General features: G+C 35.1%; 1 long non-coding RNA gene across 1 annotated transcript; it reads right to left on the bottom strand.

Annotated features, from left to right (window-relative positions):
- Positions 1-465: 465 nt before the first annotated feature.
- Positions 466-10,873, bottom strand: LOC107847742. The gene is made up of 3 exons (XR_001667637.2): positions 6,135-10,873; positions 5,986-6,044; positions 466-886 (listed from the first exon to the last, which is right to left on the bottom strand). It is a non-coding gene; the product is annotated as an uncharacterized LOC107847742 (long non-coding RNA).
- Between the last annotated feature and the right edge of the window lie 9,685 nt (positions 10,874-20,558).

Raw genomic sequence — 20,558 nt, 5'->3', positions numbered from 1 at the left:
TTTTATCAATCTATTGTCATATTTTTTTTCATAATTTATTGATAATTCTCTGTACATTAGAATTTTTAACAATTCATTATCATCTTTAAAAAAAATTCACAATCATCTGCACGCGTACACAACTTGATATTATATTTCTTTTCATGATATTTTTAAGTTAATTACATTTTCAATATTTTTTACATTTTTTTAATTACATATCAATTTCTACATTTTACACATTTTTACAGTCTGCAAATGCTAAATTGAATCAATTAATTTTACACAATATAATAATCTCATGTCTTGTCATATCCGACAACACCACACAATAATGTCTTGTCACATTTGAAAATGACAACTCAATAATACTACTCTTTGGACAATAACTTTGCATGTTGGTTAAAAGGACGAAAAATTCTCTAGCCAATAACTTAAGGATCAAAGAGTGTTCAATAAAGGGGCACCTTTTTATCCTTTGCATAATAAAGAATGCCAATATTTATTATAAATAGGTGGTGGGTGGAAGATATGAAAACACATTCTTTTTTACTCTTCTTTCCTTTTCCTCTCACAAACACATAAAAAATACATTCAGAAATACACACATATTCTTCACCACACACATATTTTTTCTTTTCAAATACACAAAAAAATACATAAAAACGCACACATACATACACACCAAATACAAAGAAAACAAGATTTCCTTTCCCTCCCATCTTTCCTCTTTCTTATTTTCCCTTAACCATTGCCACTATTAGAGCTCTGGCGAACAGGCTTCAACCACCATTATCATCCCTCCTCTTTAACACCGTATTCACTAGTTGCCACTCCTCGCTGGGATTGATGACCGATGAGGCACCTCCACCACTGTGTTGCTCCTCTTCCTATCCTCTTTCCATCACTGTCACATCAAAAATGGGTTAGATCTAGCCGGATTCTCAACGTTTGAAGCATTGCTCCAGTGAACGTTGTTAAAGCAACACACACAACTACCTTTGATTTGAATTTTAACCTTTGGGTAGACTGAGTATCATCAATTTTATGTGTCATATGTTGGTTTTTGCACAAATCTTACTAAAGTTATACATTTTCCGACGGAGTTCATTTTTGGTGGGATTTCTCCATATTTAGATTGTATTTCGATCATATAAGTGTGTATTGTTGCTAACTCTTGTTGTTGTTGTATTGTTGTCATTCTTGCTTTGTTTAAAATTATCTTTGTTACTGATTTGTATCTCAAGAGATTGATTTCGGATGATTTTGTCCTTTCCATTTTATTTAACTGATAACAAACAAACACCTCACAACACTTGGCCGATGATAATATCTTTCCGTCGAATTTTCGAGGCCACCCAATTACAAAAGACAAATTTTATTTCTCAAATTTTCTTATTTTACATCAAATAAATACATGACCGATGAAGAATTTTTTTGTCAATTTTAGAAGCCTCCCCAAATAAAAGACAGACATTACGTATACAAATACATAACAAAAATAAATAAATTCGGACGAGGACAAAAATTTTATAATATTACGACAACACAAAAGGTTTTATGATTCATATCTTGGTAAGACGATTTAGGATGACCGATAAATCGAACAACCACTTTGTAGACATGGCACGTCTAAAACTTAATCCGAGCCTACTTTATAACAAAACTCTATTTTTATATACATCTACATATATTTATGTGTAAACACAATTTTTATTTATTTGTTTATTTTTAATACTTCCATCAAGCATTTATACATGTTCTTGATAATACACCCTGAGGTGATATTTAAAAGAGAGTTTTGAGCTCCATGTTAGTAGTTTTATTTCTCATTTCTGTGATTGTACATAAAGATGGAAATATAGTGAAAACTTTACTTTCGGATATCGGGCGAGGTCATTCGTTACTTACATATTCATTAACATATATTTAGGCAAACTTAGACCGTTAATATTTACACAAATAAATTAATCAATTAATTTACACACATTTACATCATAGACATTGTGATTTTTTCTTTTCAAGTAAAATCTTTATTTTTTTTCTCTGTAATCTCAATCAAGTATGTAGTATTATTTACAAAAATATATTTTTCTCTTTTTAGTACATAAAAGATACTTTTCTTTTCATACGTCACAAAATACTTTTTCTTTTCACATATAATTTGTACATTTTTATCTATACTTTTTTTCAGAACAATAAGTTTTATTCATATGCTTAATATACATACATATTTATATTTTTTCAAAAGAATTATTTTTACCTCCTTCCTCTTTGATAAATTTAGTCTAGTCGGATACCACATTTATGGATTTTTAAGAGTGTCTAACCCCTTTCCTTCGAAATAATTTGAATCCTTACCTAGAATCTAAATTGATTTTCATAGACTAAGAAATAAGTCATACGTGTTAATAAATAAATAGGTTTCCTTATTTTCCTTTAAAAATTAGGTGGCGACTGTACAAATTGTCAATTCATTTAGAGTCCACGAGTCATGCTTATTTAACCTTGACAAAAATAGGGCATGACAGCATGGCGACTCCGCTGGGGATAAACAATAGGTTTTAACCATGATAGACTGAATTTTTCAATTGAGGGAGGTATATTTACATTTCCTGCATATGATTAAATTCTTTGATTCTTTACCTATTTCAAACTACAAATTGTGATTATTTGCTCATAAATTCTTTAAATTATCTACACAAGTTAGTTTTGATGTCTTATTAATTCTTTTATTCATTACTTGTTCAATCACTATATCTGTATATTGTAAAAACTACTACATATTATTTTTTAGAGAAAAGACATCTTTTTCCCTCTGAACTTGTCTTCCAAACTCACTTTAGCACTTAACTTTCATTTATTTACCCCCCTTAACATCTTTAAAGTGAATTATTTTCCTCCCTAATGCTGATGTGGCATTTAAAAAAAAAGGGCGCGTTTCAGATTTTTCTTCTTCTTTTCTCACTTATTTTTTATAGAAGAAAATACTCCTTTCTTCTTCAATACCCCCCACCCACCTTCACCTCTCATCCCCACCCCACACACCAACACCCCACACCCCATACCATTTTATTCTCCAATACATCAACAAACAACAACACCCATTTTCTACAACAATTAATTCTTCCATTAACAACCTCAAACACATCCTCCAACAACACTTTCCTCCATTTTTTTTCATTTTTCTCCATTAATACATTCTCCAACAAAGAACTTGAAGACATTAAATTGCTTCATTAATTCAGTTCGAAGAACAACAAAATTGAAAGAAATTTTCATAATTTTTATTTTTAAAGTTCATTATTCCTTCTCTATTCTTTATGTATGTTTACATCTTCAAGGGTGAATTTGGTAGTTGAAAACTTGAGAAAGTTTGATTAAAGGTTGAGATGGTGTTTGATGGAGAAAAATTTTAATTTGATATTTTTGTGATTGTTCTCTAATGGTGTTAATTAAAGAAAATGAAAAAAAAATTGGAGGTGGGGATGGGGGTTGGCTGGAAGAAGAGAAAGAAATAGAGGGGGCGGGGGCGGGGACGGGGGTGGGTGGTTTGAAGAAGAAGAAGAAAAATGAGGGATGGGGATGGAGGAAAATTAAAATTGAAGATGGAGTGGGAGGTTGTTAATGGAGGAAAATTGGAAAACAATGAAAGTGGGATGGGTTTGAAAGAGGAGGAGAGCTGGTGGGGGGTAGAGGGAAGGGGCCACGTAAAGAGGGGCACGGTGGGCAGGATGGGGTGGGGGTGTGAAGAAGAAAGAAAATAGGGGTGGGGGGTGCACTTTTTCTTTAATATATATATAAATATGTATATATAAATATAAATATATATATATATATAAAATAGTATATATACTTGTTATTTTTTTTCAAAAAAATATATAAAATAATGTGGGAGGGATTAATTTTTTAAAAAAAATAGTAATTTCTTACGTGGCAATGATGTGGCTCCAACGTGGCATTGACGTGGCATTGATGTGTAAGCGAGTGTAACACATTCTCCGTTGTAAGAGTGGTATTCAGTTTTGAGGGGTGAAAATAATTCATTTTAAAGATGTTAAGGGGGGTAAATAAACCGAAGTAAAGTTTAAGTGCTAAAGTGAGCTTGGAGGACAAGTTTAGGGGGGGAAGATGTCTTTTCTCTATTTTTTTACTTCATCTAATCATAAATCACAATTCCATTGAGTCTTTGGTCGTACACTTCGCACATTGTAGTTAATGCGGAGGGTGTCTTACACTCCTTCAAACCTTTTTTGAATTCCATAGTTTCAGAGTTGGTGCACACCTTTACTAGTTTGGCTACAAGAAACACCATACAACTCATTTAGACAACTCATTGAGTCTAGTCATACTCCGAATAGACACCACGGGAAACTTCACTGGTCACCCTATGAATAGGGTTCTACCACCCATATGGACACCTTAGAACTCATAGGGTCAATCGTAATCAGGGTAGTGAGTCCAAAAACTCAGGAATTTCCTTGGGACAAAAATTTGGGGTGTTATAAATCTCTAAGAGTTGTAAGGTTGAATAAGAAGTAATTTTTGCCTCAAAACCCAGATATAGCAGCATAGTGTGTATCCTAGAAACAAACAGAGAATATAGCTAATTAAACACCAGCAAAATCAGTTTAATCGAGATATAAGAACCTAATACATGAAGCCTCAATTGCTACTCTTAAATCACATAAATGAGAATTTCTCTTAACATAATAACTTTTAAGTCTTTGAAATAAGAATTCCTCCTATGGCAAGAAAGAAAATTTTCTATGCTCCTTGCTCAAGTATTAGTAGGTTTGTACTTGAGGAATAGGGATTAAGAGAACTGTCATTCTTTAGTTTCTTGTACCTATTTCTCTATTTCTAAAAAAAAACTTGTGCAGCTAATCATTTTTAGCCCCTACCTAAACCTTAGAGATTATCTATAGCAGACCTTTTTCAATCAAAAGCACTTATTTTTAATCACAAACTTGCACTACTTTGACTCTTACAGTTATACGAGTTTATTCATAAAATGGTAGCATCACATCAGCATATTCAAACTCTATACCCACCTGCTCATAACTACTAAATCTGATAACTACTCTCCACCATCTGACAAAACATGAATAAACTTAATTAGATCGCGTTCACCAAAATCAAGCAAGGTAAATAACTGAAATTAAGAAAAACAATCATGACTAACTTGAGCCAATTTAATGGCTCTCCGTAGAACTGTAGGGCCTTCAACTCCAAGCACCTTTATTTGTGGAAAGTTTCTAGATCTTTCATAAAATCAAACCTAACTAAATACACGACCTAATGTGATCCACTAGGAGATGAACTAATTTTCTAGATGCACATATTCAATTTTACTTCTACCCTGCATCAGTTGTGAAACAGAACAAACTTTTAATACAAAAAGGAAATAGATGTAGGAATATAACAATTAAAAGATCCCTACTCCTCCATACACAAATGCTTAGAGAAGACAAAAGTTCAGATAGCCATTGAACTATGCTAACACTCAATTGAAGTGACACCATTGACCCATCCTATCATATAAATATACTACAGTATTCTCCATTGCCCCAATTCAATGGTTCTCTTTTCCCTTTAAAAAAAATCTAAAAATATTTTTCCAAAATCTATCTTTGCTCATCTTTTTCTATTCCGGCTCTTTTCACCAACTTTGGAACCAATATTAACCATGTTTAATCCTATATCAATATCAAATAGCTCTAAGTTTCCCAGTTTAATAGCAGTACGTTTTTTAATCAAATTCCCTTCAACTTAAAGGAAACTGAACAAACGCAAAACTTTTCTTATAAAAATCAAGTATTTATTGTTGTTTTACTCTTTCCCTGGTTTTCAACAACCCTAGAAACAACATTAACCATGTCAACCTCAAACACCAGGAACCAACAAAACAAAAGCTCTCTCTAATTATACATAAAAAGACATAAATAACCTTAATAGGACAAAAAAGATAAGTTTGAAACTCTTCGAGAAAAACTCTATACCTACCTGCTCATAAACACCACTTCTGATTACTGGTCTCTACAATCTAACAAGTTCTCCACAATCTAACAAAACATAAACAAAATCAATTAGATCAAGTTCACTAAAATCAAGCCACGTAAATAGGTGAAATTAAGAAAAAATGCATGACTTACTTGACATAATTTAATGGCTCTCCGGAGGGGCCTTGATTACTTACACATTGTTCTTGATAGTGGCTTGCAATTTGATTACTTGCACGTTGTTCTTCAAGTGAGAGGATTATCATTTTATGTATGTCTTGAAATTTTAATTTTGTCTCTGTCAGTTTCATATTTTGATACCACCAATTAGCACCTGTTATGATATTTTGCAAAGACCATAGTGTTCATCTATTAAAATCTAATTTTTTAGGATACAAAAATTAAAGCTACACTTTTCAATGAATATTTTATTGTGTAGGAAATTTTGGACTATCTTCTACCTATATTAGAAGTATGTGGGTAGAACCCACATTTGAAAAAGCAATATCTCTAAGAGAATGATAATATGCGTCCTCATATACATCCAAACAAATGATAGTAACTTATTATTATTATTATAATAGACTAAGTAACGAACATGCAGGTTTGTTTCCAGAATAAAACTCATAAAGATATTACTCAACTGACAAGTAACCAAATTAAAAGGGCCAAAGAAATTACAATTGGTGAAATTGCAAGTTGTTTATCCTGTGATAAACAGATGCTATTTTCAACCATAATAATTTAATGTTTAGCTATTACCTTATTATGATGCCTAAATTTTCTTTCTTTTTTGTAGGTTAAATATGGCAAATTTACTACAACTATTGTAGCTATATTTAATGGCAATGAACCCTACTATGATTTTTGCACCAATTCCTATAAAAAAGTGAAATTAATGATAATATTGAAAAATATCTTAGCTGCCTGATGAGTGGTAATTTTATCACTCATTCGCACTCAACATTCATGTACATTACCTTATTTTGAATGAATAAATGAGATATATTTGTGAGTAAATGCACTAATATCCACTCTTTGCAGGCATAGAGTTGAAAAGATAGAAAGATGTGGATTGGAGCTTAAAATGATCAAAAGGGAGAAAGAAAGTGCAGTTGAAGACTTATAACAGGAGCTAGCCTCAGCTACCGTCGTCGCGGTCTAGCGACCACCATTGTGGCAATCAAATGGAAATCAATAAACCGTGGTTGCGGAAGATAACCGCAGTCTTGTAGACACGACGCAACTTAGCGAAAGAAAGCAGCCCAAGGGCTAAGTTTGGAATGCACGTGGTTGATCTCAATTTTGACAAAAAGACTCAAACCCTCACATCATGATAACATTTTATCTTACCCAATTTTTTAGGTTTAGACTTGAGTTCATAGCCTCCATACTTGGAGAAGAAAATATTGTATAAATTTTGGGTGAAGAATACATTGGAGACTTTCTAAGTAGAGGATTAGCTCACTTCCATTGTTTATTTTTGGGAATTCCAATTTTGAAATGACATTCACTTAATCTTCAACAAGTCATTTCAATGGAAATGTTTGGTATATCTATGCTTATTTATCTTATGTGTAGCTAGATCTCTCTCTTGAGGTTATGTGAGAATAGGGGTTAATAGTGTGTGTGGTTGTAATGCCCCGAGAGTACACCTTGGATGCCATATGGTGCTTACAGCCCCGAAGGACCATAAAGCTAACCCTTGTTGGTACCTGCTGTGAGCACTGAATAAAATAACCAAGAATATGTGTGGAACTTAACTAGAAATGCCATAAGATTTTAGCAACTGAAAATCAATACTGAATCATAGTTTAAAATGTCTGGAACATACTGTCAATATTGATAAAACAACTGATAGTAACAACTGAAAACTGACTATCTATCTGTACTAGTCTGAAAGCCTCTAAACTGACTGAAAGTGGAGTTGATGGGACAAGCCCCCAACTAAATTCGACTGACTAAATGACTGAACTACTAACATAACTGAATATAAGATAAGTTGTCATTAAAGGATGAAGACTCACCACTGCTATTATTGTTGATGGACTGGAAAGTCTAAGTACGATTAGGAGCCTGAGCATTCGAACTTATGATATGAGACATCATAATGCAAGAAACGAGTATGCAGTCAGTACTTTGAATGTATTGGTATGCTAAATGTGGTTAGGCTAGTATGCATGGCTCATATGCAGGAATAATAACTGACTGAATAAATAGCATGAGATAACGAATGTATAGTATGCAAGAAAACTGTAAAATCTGAGAGTGCATGACCAAGCATATAACATGATACTAGGGTAGACTGTAACCTCAAATACTGAACTACTGATACTGAATGACCAATAACTATATGCCCTGGTCAAGCAAGCCTGGAAACTGAACTCTGAGCTGAATACTGGACTGAGACTGTGGAAGCGATCATCTAACTGATATGCCCCAATATGAGCTAATTGGGGTCCAACCTGTGACCCTTGTTGGAAGGGTGTTAGTACTGTGCCACAGGTACTAAAACATGGTTGCGTGGATCCACTAAAGTGAAGTCCCGAAGGACTAAAGAGTCACCCTCTACTGGCAGCTGCTCTAGTGAGACATATGTCAACCCTCAACTGGCAGGTTAACATATAACCTTTGCTAGATACATAGTTCTAGAATGCAGGGACAGCTACTAAAGGTCACAACCTCAACTGGTAGGTGAGCCCCCATCTCTGGGTTCGCTCGATACTAAATCCTACTCCCAACTGAACTAACTCAGATTACTGAACTAATCTAAGTTAGACTGGTATGCTAACTGACTGAACTGATAAGACTCAAATGTATCTAAAACCATTCTGTACATACTGAAAATTAGGTAAACAGCTAAGTTTTTGGGTATTCATAACCCCCAGAACTCGATAGCAATAATAACAAGACCGTGCTAAAACCTTAAGGACATGATAAGTAGTCATTATTCAAAACACATTCCTTTGGGCATTTCATAAAACACTTCCAATTCATGGTTTAAATATGGGGATAGTTTTAACATGTAAAGATAGCATGATTTTAATACTAAAATCACCAATTAAGACTTAAATCAGTGAACAAGCGCCATTCAAAATGTTTAGGGCTTAATAACAACAACAATTACATGTAAACATGATATAAAATTGAGATTCGTGGAAATTCATGGATAAAATTCATGATAACAAGTGAAAACCATAGCTTTAAAACTTAAAGATGGGTTCTTGGACCCCATGGGTGAAAAGGACCCATGGATGAACATTTAACATACCTTAATTGAAGAATTCATGAAGGTTCTTGGAGGTTTTCTTAAAACTTAAGCTTGAATCTTAAAGGGGCAAGGGTTCGTTCTTGAGAGAGAATTACTTTCTTAGAGAGAAATTATGAATAATAGGGCATATAATGCCCCTTTGGGGTTTTAATTTTGTGTCATGAATAGATTTGGGCGAGTGAAAATGACAAGACTACCCTTGGAAAATTAAAATTCATAACGAGAACATCGATTGAACCTTTACCGCAATGCGCCAAGGTTGTCATCGCGACTCTACCCCAACGCGGTGTAATCACGGTTACTTGCTGGAATCTGACAATTATCATTTTAAACTTCTCCGCGACGTGATGAGGTGACCACCACCATAGCCACCGCGACGTACTATAATCGCGATGAGCTGCTGTTTTGGAAATCCAAATGTGGTCCAAACCTCGTCCGAAAAATCTGAAACTTACCCAAGACATGCCTCTTATACCCCTGAACATCTAACTTACATCTCGGGGTTAGGAAGGTCACTTTAAAAGTCAACATAGTTAAGAGTTCAAAAATAAAACTAAGTCTCCAACACTTAGCCAATTTTTAGGTTCTAAGCCTCTATACATGTACTATGGGCTGAATTCAGCTAAGATAATTACAGGGCATTACAATATCTCCCCCTTGGGAATATCCATTCTCGAATGAGACTGATTAAGCTGAGAATACGAAGGTACTGAGATTACATGTTGATTATGCATAACTAAAAACATGATTACATGACTGAGTCTGAAACATGGTGACTGACTGAACTGATTTGTGAATGCATGCAATGACGTGAACATGATTATATGGCTGGAACTGAGAATGAAAATGAGAAACTCTAGGGAAAACTATTACCTTAAGTTGAGTCTGAGTTTGCAGAGAAAAGGTGAGGGTATTTGGTACGCATGTCTACTTCTGCTTCCCAAGTAGCTCCCTCAACAGACTAATTCAGCCAAAGAACTTTGACCAAGGGAACTTCTTGGTTTCTTAGTCTACGAATCTGGCGATCTAAGATTTCAACTGGGAGTTCTTTGTAAGAAAGGCCATTCTGAATATCTAAGCTCTCTAAAGGAACAACTACGGCTAGGTCACCAATACACTTCTTTAATAAGGAAACATGGAACACTGGATGCACTGATGCCAAATCTGCAGGCAACTCAAGCTCATATACTACCTTCCCAAAATGACTCAAGATCCTAAAAGGGCCTACATATTGGGGACTGAGCTTCCTCTTTTTGTCAAATATGTTCACTCCCTTTACGGGAGAGTTCTTCAAATATACAAAATCACCAATCTTAAATTTGAGATCCCTAATCCTCACATCTATATAATATTTCTGTCGGCTCTAGGCTGTCTCAAGCCTCTCTTTGATCAACTAAACTTTGTCCAAAGCATCGAACAATGAATATGGCCTAATCAATACAGTCTCACCTACCTCAAACAAACCAATAGGAGATCCATATCTCCTCTTATATAGAGCCTTAAATGGAGCCATCTGAATATTGGAATGATAGGTGTTGTTGTAGGCGAACTCAATCAATGGAAAGTGATCATCCCAACTACCCTTAAAGTCGATAACACAAGCTCTTAACATGTCCTCTAAGGTCTGAATGGTCCTCTCTACCTGACAATCTATCTGAGGGTTAAAGGTTGTACTGAGATGAACTTGGGTACCAAGACCCTTCTGAAAAGCCTTCCAAAAATAAGAGGTAAACTGAGTACCTCTATCAGAAATGATGGATAATGGGACTCCATGCAATCTAACTAATTCTTTAATATATAGCTTGGCATAATCCTCGGTTGAATAAGAAGTATGGACTGGTAAGAAATGGGTTGATTTAGTCATCCTATCCATAATAACCCAAATAAAATCATACTGACGACGAGTATGAGGCAAACCCATTACAAAGTCCTTGTTCACCTCTTCCCACTTCCAAGTGGGTATACTAAACTCTTGCATAGTGCCACTAGGCCTTTGATACTCAACCTTAACCTGCTGACAATTAGCACACTTGGCTACAAACTCTATAATATCCCTTTTCATACCGCTCAACCAATAGATTTCTCACAAATCACAGTACATCTTATAGCTCCTAGGTGAATAGAGTAATGTGCACCATGCACTTCTGTGAGAATCTGCTATCTCAAATAGTCTACACACAGCACACACAGTCTACCCTGGCAATGCAACACACCATCTCCTCCTTGGGAGAAAACCTCTACTTTCTAATCTTTGATTGACTCATTCATCTAGACCAAGCTAAGATCTTTATCTTGCTTTTCTTTTGCTTTGGCAACCAATGAAGATTCTAAACTATTCTGAACCCATACACTAGCCTCAGCTGAGTGAACCAAATAAATTTCTAATCTAGCCAACGGATGAACCTCCTATCACTCTCAACATGAGCAATACTACCCATAGACAATCTACTAAGGGCATCTGCCACTATATTGGCCTTGCTCGAATGATACAAAACACTCATATCATAATATTTCAACAATTCTAACCACCTTCTCTGACGGAGATTTAACTCTCTTTGTGAAAATACATACTACAAACTTTTATGATCCATGAACACATCAACATGCACCCCATATAGATAATGCCTCTAAATTTTCAAGGAAAAAATAATAGTTTCTTACTTAAGATCATGGGTAGGATAATTCTTTTCATGGGACTTAAGTTGCTAGAGGTGTAGGCTATGACCTTACCTCTCTCCATCAACATACAACCTAAACCAACTCTGGAAGCATCACAATAAACAACAAGCCCATCAGAACCATCGGGCAATGTCAAAACTGGGGCTGAGGTAATTCGAGTTTTTAACTCCTGAAAACTCTTCTCACAAGAATCTGACCACTGAAATTTGACTTTCTTCTGAGTCAATCTGAATATGGGGGATTCAATAGATGAAAAACCTTCAACAAATCATCTGTAATAGCCAGCCAAACCCAAGAAACTTTTAATTTCTGACAGAGAAATGCATCTGGGCTAGTTCCTCACTGCTTTAGTCTTTTGAGGGTCAACTCTAATGCCATCACCGAAAATAATATGACCATGGAAAGCTATTGATATTAGCCAAAATTCATACTTACTAAATTTTACAAATAGTTGATGGGCTCTAAAAGTCTGCAATACTATTCTGAGGTAGTCTGCATGATCATTTTCATTACAGGAATAGACAAGAATATCATATATGGAGACTATGACGAACATGTCCAAGTACTACTTGAACACTCGATTTATCAAGTCCATGAAAGTTGTTGGGGTATTTGTTAGACCAAAGGAGTTCCCATACCACATTTTAAAAGTTGTTTTAGAAATGTCACATTCTCTGACTCTGGGCTGATGAAAGCCAGATCTGAGGTCTATCTTAGAGAAATAACTGGCACCCTAAAGTTGGACAAACAAGTCATCGATTCTGGGGAGTGGGTACTTATTCTTGATAGTAATTTTGTTCATCTAACGGTAATTGATGCATATTCTGAGGGAACCGTCATTCTTACGCACGAAGAAGACTACAGCACCCCATGGGGAAATACTGGCCTGATTAATCTCTTATCTAAGAGATCTTTCAACTATTCCTTTAATTCCCTAAGCTCTACTGGAGCTATTCTGTAGGGCGAAATAAAGATAGGTTGAGTATCTAGAAGAAGGTCTATTCCAAAGTTAATTTTCCTTTTGGGAAGAACTCCAAAAAGATATTCAAGGAACACATATGGTAATTTCCTTACTACTGAAACTGATTCAAGGCTAGGAGTATCGAAATTGGAGTCTTTAACCCAGAAAAAACTATAGACACAGCCCTTGAATATCATTTTTTTCGCTCTAAGGTACAAAACAAACTGACACATAAGTGCTGAAAACAAACTAACCCCTCAAATGTATCCAAAACCATTCTGTAGCTACTGAAAACTAGGTAAATAGTAAGTTTTGGGGTATTCAAAACCCGTAGGACTCGATAGCAATAACAACAAGACTATGCTAAAACCTTAAGGACATGATAAGTAGTCATTATTCAAAACTCATTTCTTTGGGCATTTTATCAAACAATTGCAAATCATGGTTTAAACATGGGGATAGTTTTAACATGTAAAGATAGCATGGTTTCAATACTAAAATCAATAATTAAGGCTTAAAACAGCTAATAAGCACCATTCAAAAAGTGTAGAGTTTAATAACAACAACAATTGCATATTAACATAATATAAAATTGAGATTCATGAAAATTCATGGATAAAATTCATGATAACATGTATAAACTAGAGCTTTGAAACTTGAGGTTGGGTTCTTGGACTCCGTGGGTGAAAAAGAACCATGGATGAACATTCAACGTACCTTAATTGAAGAATTTGTGAAGGTTCTTGATGGTTTTCTTGAAACTTGAGCATGAATCTTGAAGGGACAAGGGTTTATTCTTAAGAGAGAATTACTTTCTTGGAGAAAAAATATGAATAATTGGGCATATAATGCCTCTTTGGGGTTTTAGATCTATGTTTTGGATGGATTTGGGTGAGGCAAAATGACAAGACTACCCTTGGGAAATTAAAATTTGTAACTGGAACTCTGATTGGACTTTCACCGCGATGTGCCAAGGCTATCATCATGATTCTACCACGAGGCGGTGCAATTGTGGTGACTTGCTGGAATCTGACAATTGTCATTTTAAACTTCACCACGATGCGGTGAGGTGACCACCGCTATAGCCACGCATTGCACCACAATTGCAGTGAGCTGCTATTTTGGAAATCCAAATATAGTCCAAACCTCGTCTGAAAAATCCAAAACTTATCAGAGATATGCCCCTTACTCCCCTAAACATGAATCAACTCACAAACTTATGTCTCGGGGTTTGGAAGATCACAATAAAAATCAACAAAGTTAAGAGGCCAAAAATAAAACCAAGTCTCCAACACTTAGCAAAATTTTTAGATTCTAAGCCTCTTGTACATGTACTATGGGCTGAATTGAGATAAGACAATTAAGGGGCATTACAGTAGTTTATTATTGATAGCCTCTATTTGGTAGTTCATACTTATGAGTTTTATCATTGCCATGCTAACTAGGCTGGGATTTATGGGTAAAATCACCAAATACCCAATGGATTTGATGAGTGAAACCTCTATACTCTAGAAAGCTCAAGGCCATCTTCGAAAGAAGGGTTTTGGGTAAACTTTAGGAACCCACATCATCCTTGAAAGAGGGATGTGAAGCCCAATGCAATGATAGACAATTATGTGTGTAGTTTGCTAAATTTTCACTATCTTTGACATAAGAGTGATGTGAAGTTAACAATACCATGGGTATCATCCTAGAGATAGGGATACCTAGATTGACGTTGTGGTTACCAATTGTTGAACACACCCATTAGGTATTCAAAAGAATCAACGAGTGAAAGTTTGGTGTTTTGTTGAAAGACTAGCATCAAAACCTATAACCAAACCTACCCACACTTGATATACTAATAATGAAGTTGGCTATCAACAACCACATGTCACTCCCTTAGTAATGCATAATCCCAAGATCCTGCCTAATTGTTAAAACTCTAATTATTCGTAGCCCCGAATTTATACTAGAAAAACCCAAAAAGAAACATTAGTGTAGATACTTGTAGCTCCCATTTTTATCTTTGTATACCATTGGTTTGAATTTAAATTGTATCTATTATTCCAAATTAATTTGATCGTCACTCACATTGTTCCTCATGGATTTGACCCCGACTCCAAAGTTGGATAAATATATTGACGACGATCGCCTAGCACTTAAATTGACGTGTAAGTTGAGCGTTATCAAAAATGGCACCGTTGTTGGGAAACAATTTAGCGTATTAAGTTAGTTTGGAATTTTAGCTTGCTTGCTTAAATTCAAGCTTGTATATATTTGTTTGTGATTTTCTTTTATAGGTAGATTTTTATTTTATTTTACTTTTCTCTATGGCATCTTTCGACAAGTATGATGTTGGTAGTTGGGAATCCTATCGTGATGATCTATGTCTAATTTATAACGGACCACACTTCAGGAGAGATTGTAACTATGCTCCTCAAAGAGAGATGGACCCACCATCTCGATCCTATGGGGAGTATAGGTGTTCTTTATGTAGTGGTCAAGAAGGACATTGGTATACTGTCCAAATGCCCCTCCCCCTATTATGCTAACCAGGTTTCTAATTCTTCTTATGAGCTTGATAGGTCTTATAATGAAAAAAAGGAAGAGCAAGATACCGAGTCTAATAAAATTTACCCAAGGCTACTAGATATTTTGGTTCGGTTGGATACGATGGGCGAGAATCTAGAAGACATGAATAAAGAGGCATTAGGATGAAAAATTGTCAAGATGAGGGAAATGAGCAATGAAGAAAAGCTTGAAACTATGACTACCTTGTCCATTTCCCAAGAGGCGGTTCATCAAGAAGAGAAACCAAGCTATGATGATGAGCTTGCTAGTGAAGACTCCCCTATGACTTCCCAATCTACGGAATCAAATAAGGAAGAAGAAGCCAAAATAAAAGGAATGGTGCTAGAGTCTTAAGAAGAATTAAGGTAAATCTCTTATGATGACTCTAGCTCATTCCGAGGTGAAGATGCTTTGGAGGAAGCAATTCCAAAATTATGGGTTTGACCTCATTCAAACCACTTCTCAATACTGTGCTTAGAAGATGTGATAAGAATCCATCTACCTAGGCAAATAGTGGATTGTGAAGAAGAGGGGGCTATATCTTGGAATTTGATATTCCAAAGGAGCACATCATCAATGGCCAAGGAACTTAACTTCCGATGTACAAGGAATGGCCTATTGATGTACTCACTTTTACCCAAGAACCCAAACTGAAAGTTTGATGTGAAGTTGGGTAAAGATTTAAATCTTCAAAATGGAGAGATCAAAGCTTGTTTGCTATTTCATCACCTCTTCCAAGCCTCATTTTGGAAGATCTGAATCTTCTATCCCTCTGCCGCTCATTATATATTGAACAAAAGTTGGGATGGAGGTTCAAATCTTCTAAGTTAAATCACAAAAAGAAGTGGTGAAAGTGTCGTGCTACGATGTTAAACTAAGCGCTCGATGGGAGGCAACCCATCACGCTACGAAAAGTGGCAAATATACTTTTGATTTATACATGTAGAGTAGATTTCATTTTTGTTTTTATGCATATATAATCATGAAATATTGGTGCTAAGAGGAATTTTGATTGAATTTGAAAAAGGAACATGTGAAATTGGCAAATTGGACTGATCAAGAAGTGCAGGAAACCCTGTTATTTGGTCTTCGTTACTGCAACCGCGGTCCATGCCACTGTGATCGTACCACATGGCCGCGACAGCGAAACAAGGATCGTGATCACGGTTAAATCAGCTTAAGTGACCATCTGAATGCCATTTTTTCCCATGCTTCTCTCTCAATTTCTCTCAAAATTCTCTTAAATTTGTGGCTTTGTATTGCATACCCAAGTGTCATTTCATTCCAATTGCATCATCTAACTTGGTAATTTGTCTCAACACCCTTGCTTTGGATAATTATATGCTTAAAAATTGTGGTTTAGGAAAGGCCTGAAACAATGTTTTCATTATTAAATGCATGTTTATTTGTGAATATTGCTATGGTTAGCTATTGTAGTTTGTGTACACACTAATGGGAAAGTCTTGAGTACCCAAATTTAAGCTTTAAATGGTTGAAATGATTGTGTACATCATGTATTTGATTGTATGCCCAATGAGTTCAATTTGAATTATTTCAAGTTTAGGGCTATAATCACACACATTAGGCTTAAATTCTTTGCTTATAATGTAAATATGCCTAGTTGAAATAAAGAACTGGGGTTAAATTTATGTTTTGAAGAAAGTGTAGAATCTGTTGAATATGGTCTCAGGTACCGCAATTGCGGTCCCGATGACCGCAATTATAGCACCACAGTCACGGTCATTACTCCGCGATCGTCATACCTAAGGGTTATTTCTGCAAGAACGCAAAATTTTTGCACAACCATTTCTGCCTCTAATACCTTCTATTATAGTACCACATGAGTTTATTTGCTTGATCTGGCATGTTTTTGGTATGATAACGCTGATGTAGGCCTGAGTTGCATTGCTTGTAGGTTCTAAGACTAAAAAATAGGAGATTTTGATGACACCAGGTTCATGACCGCACAATGTCAACACTATTACTATGAATATTTTCACAGGGCTAAGTTACTCCCTAAAAAGGGTATCTGCCTTGACAAAGTGGAGGAGAAGCTCCCAGCATTCCATGCCCAACTCAATGCTACCAGGTGGATGTGCTTTGCACCGGACCCCTGCTATGCAAATGAACATTGGGTACGTGAGTTCTACGCAAACCTTAGCATAGTTTCTCTCATAAACCCATTGATAAAAATTCAGGAAAAACAAGTGAACTTTAAAGCGGAGCGGATTAATGAGGTATATGGGTTGCCAAATGCAGACATGGAGCAATTCCAAGAAAGAGAATTGTAAGGCAGGGATCTGGATGAAAAATATTTTATGTCCTATAAAAGCAGTTCCCTAGTCCATCACCAAGAGAGATATTTTGATGAACGACTTAACTACAGAGGCCAGACTTTGGCCGAACATCATATACAGCCGAATATCACCATGCACCTATATGACCATTGTCAAAGATTTACAAGCTCGAGTGGTGGCTTACATCCTATCTGGAATCCCTTTTAATATGGGTGAGATTGTTCTTTCGAAGTGGCGGTATTTCAAAAATCATGGAGGTACACAACTTTTTTCCCTTCCCTTATCACTAAGTTTTGTAAGAGGGCAAAAGTAGAGGAGTATGCTGCAAATCCTTGGATGTACCCAGGTCCCCACATCTTTCCACTCAAATTCAGGAGTGAGGGTGCCCCAGGTCAGAGCAAGAAAAGAAAGATGGCCTTCAGCAAATCAGCCCAATAGGACACGAATTCTTGTCGACCTTCATCAGCCAACCCTCTCGATGACATCTCAGGTCAGATGAGGGAGGTTAGGGATCTAGTGTCCAAATTGCCTCAGGAATCAAGAGAGCCATCCATCGCTCACCACTCATGTGTGACTCGGTCGGATTATGACATATACCGTGAGGAGCAGAAGAAGCAGAGAGCCACTATTGCCGGATTTGAGAGAGCCTACTCAGTTATAGCAGGTCATACAAGGACCTTAAGGAGTAACATGTGAAATGGTAAAGAGAGAGACGACAAAAGATAAATTCTTCAAGAAGTTGTGGAAGGGGGTAAAAGGCATCTTTAAGGTGTTCAAACTCAATAATAGACCACCTTCATCTAGGATGGACAGTGAGGATGAGGCCCCTACTGATTAGTTTGTCAATGATGTTGATGGTAATGGTGCAGAGTCAGTGAAAGAGAGCAGCTCTCAATGCAGATTCAGGGAGACCTCTCTTACTCTTATTTTATTGCACATGTAATGAGGACACTGTATTCCTTTTTAGTTGGGGTTGTTATACCCATTTTAACACGATGTCAAAATAGCTTACAACATATTGAAAAACTTCTAATTAATTAAGGAAGTCACCACCTAATTAGTTCTACGGTGAATTAGAACACCTATTATAAACTATGTGATAAAAGAAATTAATGACTTCATTTTAAGGTCTACACAACCTAAAATTCTAGGTAAGGATTCTAATTATTCTAAAGGGAAGAGATTAGGCACCCTAAAGGATCCGCTAACTACGGTTAACCAGTCAAACTTAGATTAGATAAGAAAATCAAATATTAGATTAAGAAAAGGATATAGGTAAAAAATATTTTTTGTCTTCTTGTAAAATAATATATGCTAATTATTTATAAGAATAAGATTAGAAAATTTCAAAAGAACCTCATCAGAAAACCTATATTTTTTTTATTATTTAAGATAATATTATATAATATCTCTAAAATGATGCAACCTCATTTTGTCTAAAGAAAGTTATTTAAAATCAATACTTTGCGAAAACTTTTAGTTAATAATTAAAAAATAATTAATTATATTAAGAACTCCACAATTTTAATTAATAATGACACTTTAGCTTTTTTAAAAAAAATTAAAATTCATAAAATAAGTTAGTTATCCTATACTCTAAGTGAATAGATAAATACCTGCTTATTTAAATATCTAATGACTTGAGATTTTATTATTTATTACTATGCAAATAAATAAAATATCCTTTCTTATCACTAGAAATACTTAAAAGGGACTTGCGAAGTGCCATTTTTATTTGAAATTAAAAAAAAATTGATTTACCGTATCCAAAATTAGTAAAGCCGGTTTTTCGAGTTTAGCAACGATAATTCATCTACCGCAAAATTTATTTTTTTCAATCTCATATTACTAATTAGTAAGAAACTAACTTGAATCTAAGGAAAAAGATTTTCTAATAACTTGGCCATTATACTTCAAAAGATATATTTTTACCTATCAAATTCTAACCTTTAAATTTACAAACTATATGTCGAAGCCTACGGGGGGCAGAAACAATTAAATTTGCTAGTAGTATTTAAATAACTTATACTAATCCAAATACAACCAAACAAAACATAAATTCCAAACAAAAATATGCAAGATGTGGATAAAAGATAATAACATGCGTACACAAAGGAAAATAAAACTTAAAGGAGGGAAAAGAGACACTAGACTGCTAAGCGGAAATGCACGATGCGATTATCGTTTGCTTCTCTGATTGGGATGGAAATGGAGTCAAGTTATGAGACCCCAAAAGCGCTCCCGAGTGTACATGTAAAAATAAGAGAGATAAGAATTAGAAAAGTGCAATCGGGTACATAGAGAAATCACTAAGTCACAATAAGATACATAATCTCTTTAAAAAAAAATAGATCATACAAAAACAGAGGGCATGCCATAATACACAAGTACATACAGCAAACAAAATTTCTTTAGGAAAGATAAAGGCTACAAAAAATGACAACAATTGAATTCTATGCAAATTTTCACAATTATTTCAATGTTCATGTTCCAAGTTAACTAATGAAGAAGCAAAATAAACCACCAGCTCTATCAATGGAACATTTTACTTATGAACTAAACAAAAACACTTTTGTTTCGAATTTAATATCTCTTCTTTCTTAAGGGAACTCACATCTCAATGCAGATATCATAGTGACTAGCTAGTGTTTGTGGAGAACATTTTTTTTTAAGAAGGCATGGGTATAAATTCCAATGAAGCTGTCACGTTCTTATTGGAAAATATCTAATTTACACACTAGTTTTAACCAAACAAATCAACAACCATCTCCATTATACATATCCCCACATAGATATATATATATATATGCTAAAAA

This window comes from Capsicum annuum, chromosome 11 (genome assembly GCF_002878395.1).
Source record: "Capsicum annuum cultivar UCD-10X-F1 chromosome 11, UCD10Xv1.1, whole genome shotgun sequence".
Classification (NCBI taxonomy): domain Eukaryota; kingdom Viridiplantae; phylum Streptophyta; class Magnoliopsida; order Solanales; family Solanaceae; genus Capsicum; species Capsicum annuum.
The sequence above is the reverse complement of the archived record's forward strand: the minus strand, read 5'-3'. Positions and strand labels throughout refer to the sequence as shown.